We start from the raw sequence: 4,752 nt of genomic DNA, 5'->3' as shown, positions 1-4,752 counted from the left end.
CATACTAAAAACAATGTCAAAAAGCGTATAAATTATCCGCTCATCACAACACCAAACTTAAATTGTTGCTTGTCCCCAAGCAACTGAAAATCAAATAGGATAAAAAGAAGAGAATATACTATAAATTCCAAACTATCAATGAAACATAGCTTCATTCAAATGAGCGGGACTTATAGCTTTTTGCCTCTTGAATAGTTTTGGCATCTCACTTTATCCATTGAGGTTCAGAATGATTGGCATCTATAGGAACTTCAGATTTTGAATAGTGTTATTGACTCTCCTAGTTCAGTATGATGATTCTTGAACACAGCTTCTTTATGAGTCTTGGCCGTGGCCCTAAGCACTTTGTTTTCCAGTATTACCACCGGATACATAAATGCCACAAACACATAATTGGGTGAACCTTTTCAGATTGTGACTCAGCTTTGCTAAAGTCCCCAATTAGAGGTGTCCGGGGTTCTTAAGCACACTCTTTTTTTGCTTTGGACCTTGACTTTAACCGCTCAGTCTCACGTTTTCACTTGACACCTACACGCCACAAGCACATGGTTAGGGACAGCTTGGTTTAGCCGCTTAGACCAGGATTTTATTCCTTTAGGCCCTCCTATCCACTGATGCTCAAAGCCTTGGGATCCTTTTTATTTGTCCTTGCCTTTTGGTTTTAAGGGTTATTGGCTTTTTGCTCTTGCCTCTTGGTTTTAAGAGCTTTTGGCTTTTTCTGCTTGCTTTTTCTTTCTATTTTTTTTTCGCCTATTTTTTTTTCTGCAAGCTTTGTTCTTTGCTGCTTTTTTTTGCTTCAAGAATCATTTTTATGATTTTTCAGATTATCAAATACATGTCTCCTAGTCATCATTCTTTCAAGAGCCAACATATTTAACATTTTTAAACAACAACTTCAAAAGACATATGCACTGTTCAAGCATTCATTCAGAAAACAAGAAGCATTGTCACCACATCAATATAATTAAGCTAAGTTCAAGGATAAATTCGAAACTCATGTACTTCTTGTTCTTTTGAATTAAAATATTTTTCATTTAAGAGAGGTGATGGATTCCTAGGACATTTATGACTTTAAGACATAGTTACTACTACTAATGATCATGTAATGAAGACACAAACATAGATAGGCACATAACATAGAAAACGAAAAACAGAAGAAAGAAGAACAAGGAATGAATCCACCTTAGTGATGGTGGCGTTTCCTTCTTGAGGAACCAATGATGTCCTTGAGCTCTTCTATGTCTCTTCCTTGTCTTTGTTGCTCCTCCCTCATTGCTTTTTGATCTTCTCTTATTTCATGAAGCATGATGGAGTGCTCTTGATGTTCCACCCTTAGTTGCTTCCAATAATTGTGTGGAAGAAAATGTATCCCCTGATGTATCTCAGGGATCTCTTGATTTGCATTCAAATGTTCTACCACTGAGCTATAGACCCTTGATGGAAGCTTTTGTCTTCCCTTTCCTCTTTCTAGAGGTTTCTCTGGCCTTAGGTGCCATCAATGGTTATGGATAAAACAAAAAAAGCTATGCTTTTACCACACCAAACTTAGAATGTTGCTCGCCCTCGAGCAAAAGAAGAAAGAATAGAAGAATAAGAAGAAGATATGGAGGAGATGGATGGGAGTGGTAAAGGGTTGATAGGGAATAGTGTTTATTGGGAATAGAGGATGATTGAGAAGAGAGAAGAGAGTGAGTGGAGATAGGTGGGGATCCTGTGGGGTCCACAGATCCTGAGGTGTCAAGGCATTTACATCCCTGCACCAATTTAGGCATGCAAAATGCCCTTGCACACAACTTTGGGCGTTCAGCGCCAGGTTGGTGCCCATTTTGGGCATTCAACGCCCCTCTGCTGCCTTTTCTGGCGTTGAACGCCAGAACCATGCTTGTTCTGGGCGTTCAGCGCCAGAACCATGCTTTGTTCTGGCGTTTGAACGCCAGACAGATGCTCCTCCAAGGTGTGATTTTTCTTCTGCTGTTTTTTATTCTTTTGTTTATTTTGTGACTCCACATGATCATGAACCTATAAAGACATATAACTAAGAAAAATATAGTTAGATAAATAAACATTGGGTTGCCTCCCAACAAGCGCTTCTTTAATGTCAATAGCTTGACAGTAGACTCTCATGGAGCCTCACAGATGTGCAGAGCTTTGTTGAGACTCTCCAACACCAAACTTAGAGTTTGGATATGGGAGTTCAACACCAAACTTAGAGTTTGATTGTGGCCTCCCAACACCAAACTTAGAGTTTGACTGTGGGGGCTCTGGTTGACTCTGCTTGGAGAGAAGCTTTTTCTGCTTCCTCTCCATGGTTGCAGAGGGAGATCCTTGAGTTTTAAACACAAGGGAGTCCTCATTCCATTGAAGGAATATTTCACCTCTGTCAACATCAATCACAGCTCTTGCTGTGGCCAGGAAAGGTCTTCCTAGGATGATGGATTCATCCTCTTCCTTTCCAGTATCCAGGACTATGAAATCAGCAGGGATGTAAAGGCCTTCAACCTTTACTAACACGTCCTCTACTTGTCCATAAGCCTATTTTCTTGAACTGTCTGCCATCTCTAATGAGATTTTAGCAGCTTGCACCCCATAGATTCCCAGTTTCTCTATTACAGAGAGGGGCATGAGGTTTATTCCTGAACCAAGGTCACACAGAGCCTTAAAGATCATGGTGCCTATGGTACAGGGTATTATGAACTTTCCAGGATCCTGTCTCTTCTGAGGCAATGTCAGTTGATCCAGATCACTTAGTTCATTGATGAACAAGGGAGGTTCAACTTCCCAAGTATCAATGCCAAATAATTTGGCATTCAGCTTCATGATTGCACCAAGAAACTTGGCAGTTTGCTCTTCAGTAACATCCCCATTCTCTTCAGAAGAGGAATACTCATCAGAGCTCATGAATGGCATAAGGAGGTTCAATGGAATCTCTATGGTCTCTAGATGAGCCTCAGAGTCCTTTGGTTCCTCAGAGGGAAGCTCCTTATTGATCACTGGACGTCCCAGGAGGTCTTCCTCACTGGGATTCACGTCCTCCTCTCCCTCTTTGGGTTCGGCCATTTTGGTAATATCAATGGCCTTGCACTCTCTCTTTGGATTTTCTTCTGTATTGCTTGGGAGAGTATTGGGAGGGATTTCAGTAATCTTCTTACTCAGGTGGCCCACTTGTGCCTCCAAATTTCTAATGGAGGACCTTGTTTCATTCATGAAACTCACAGTGGCCTTAGATAGATCAGAGACTAAGTTTGCTAAGCTAGATAGATTCTGCTCAGAATTCTCTGTCTGTTGCTGAGTGGATGATGGAAAAGGTTTACTATTGTTAAACCTATTTCTTCCACCATTATTAAAGCCTTGTTGAGGCTTTTGATCCTTCCATGAGAAATTTGGATGATTTCTCCATGATGAGTTATAGGTGTTTCCATAAGGTTCACCTAAGTAATTCACCTCTGCTATTGCAGGGTTCTCAGGATCATAAGCTTCTTCTGCATAAGAGGCTTCTTGAGTACTGTTGGATGCAGCTTGCATTCCATGCAGACTCTGAGAAATCATATTGACTTGCTGAGTCAATATTTTATTCTGAGCCAATATGGCATTCAGAGTATCAACTTCAAGAACTCCCTTCTTCATAGGCGTCCCATTACTCACAGGATTCCTTTCAGAAGTGTACATGAACTGGTTATTAGCAACCATGTCAATGAGTTCTTGAGCTTCTGCAGGCGTTTTCTTTAGGTGAATGGATCCACCTGCAGAAGTGTCCAGTGACATCTTTGATAGCTCAGATAAACCATCATAGAATATATCCAGGATGGTCCATTCTGAAAGCATGTCAGAGGGACACTTTTTGGTCAACTGTTTGTATCTTTCCCAAGCTTCATAGAGGGATTCACCTTCTTTCTGTCTGAAGGTTTGAACATCAACTCTAAGCTTGCTCAGCTTTTGAGGAGGAAAGTACTTGGCTAAGAAAGCCGTGACCAGCTTATCCCAAGAGTTCAGGCTGTCTTTGGGTTGAGAATCCAACCATAATCTAGCTCTGTCTCTTACAGCAAAAGGGAAAAGCATGAGCCTGTAGACTTCAGGATCTACTCCATTAGTCTTAACAGTATCACATATCTGCAAGAATTCAGTTAAGAACTGAAAAGGATCTTCAGATGGAAGTCCATGAAACTTGCAGTTCTGCTGCATCAGAGAAACTAATTGAGGTTTCAGCTCAAAGTTGTTTGCTCCAATGGCAGGAATGGAGATGCTTCTTCCATGTAAATTGGAATTAGGTGCAGTAAAGTCACCAAGCATCTTCCTTGCATTGTTGTTGGGTTCGGCTGCCATCTCCTTTACTTGTTTAAAATTTTCAATCAAGTTGTCTCTGGGTTGTTGTAATTTAGCTTCTCTTAATTTTCTCTTTAGAGTCCTTTCAGGTTCTGGATCAGCTTCAACAAGAATGCCTTTTTCTCTGTCCCTGCTCATAAGAAAGAGGAGAGAAAAAGAAAAGAAGAGGAATTCTCTATGTCACAGTAAAGAGGTTCCTTATTGTTAGTAGAAGAAAAGAAGAGGAAATTCGAACACAGACAGAAGAGGGGGTTCGAATTTGGTGATGATGTGAGGAAGATATGTTAGTAGATGAATAAATAAATAGAATAAGATGAGAAAGAAGGAGGAATTTTCGAAAATTATTTTTGAAAAGGAGTTAGTGATTTTTGAAAATGGTTTTTGAAAAATGTTAGTATTTTTTTTTTCGAAAATTAAGATTTAAAAATTAAA

At 40.1% G+C, this 4,752-nt stretch overlaps 1 non-coding gene across 1 annotated transcript; it reads left to right on the top strand.

The window, feature by feature from the left end:
- Nucleotides 1-3,816: 3,816 nt before the first annotated feature.
- Nucleotides 3,817-3,924, top strand: LOC112787708 (small nucleolar RNA R71). The gene has a single exon (XR_003195105.1). It is a non-coding gene; the product is annotated as a small nucleolar RNA R71 (small nucleolar RNA).
- The last annotated feature ends 828 nt before the right edge of the window (nucleotides 3,925-4,752 follow it).

The sequence above is a fragment of the Arachis hypogaea genome, chromosome 20 (assembly GCF_003086295.3).
Source record: "Arachis hypogaea cultivar Tifrunner chromosome 20, arahy.Tifrunner.gnm2.J5K5, whole genome shotgun sequence".
NCBI lineage: Eukaryota > Viridiplantae > Streptophyta > Magnoliopsida > Fabales > Fabaceae > Arachis > Arachis hypogaea.
This window is presented reverse-complemented; position numbering and strand designations above follow the sequence as displayed.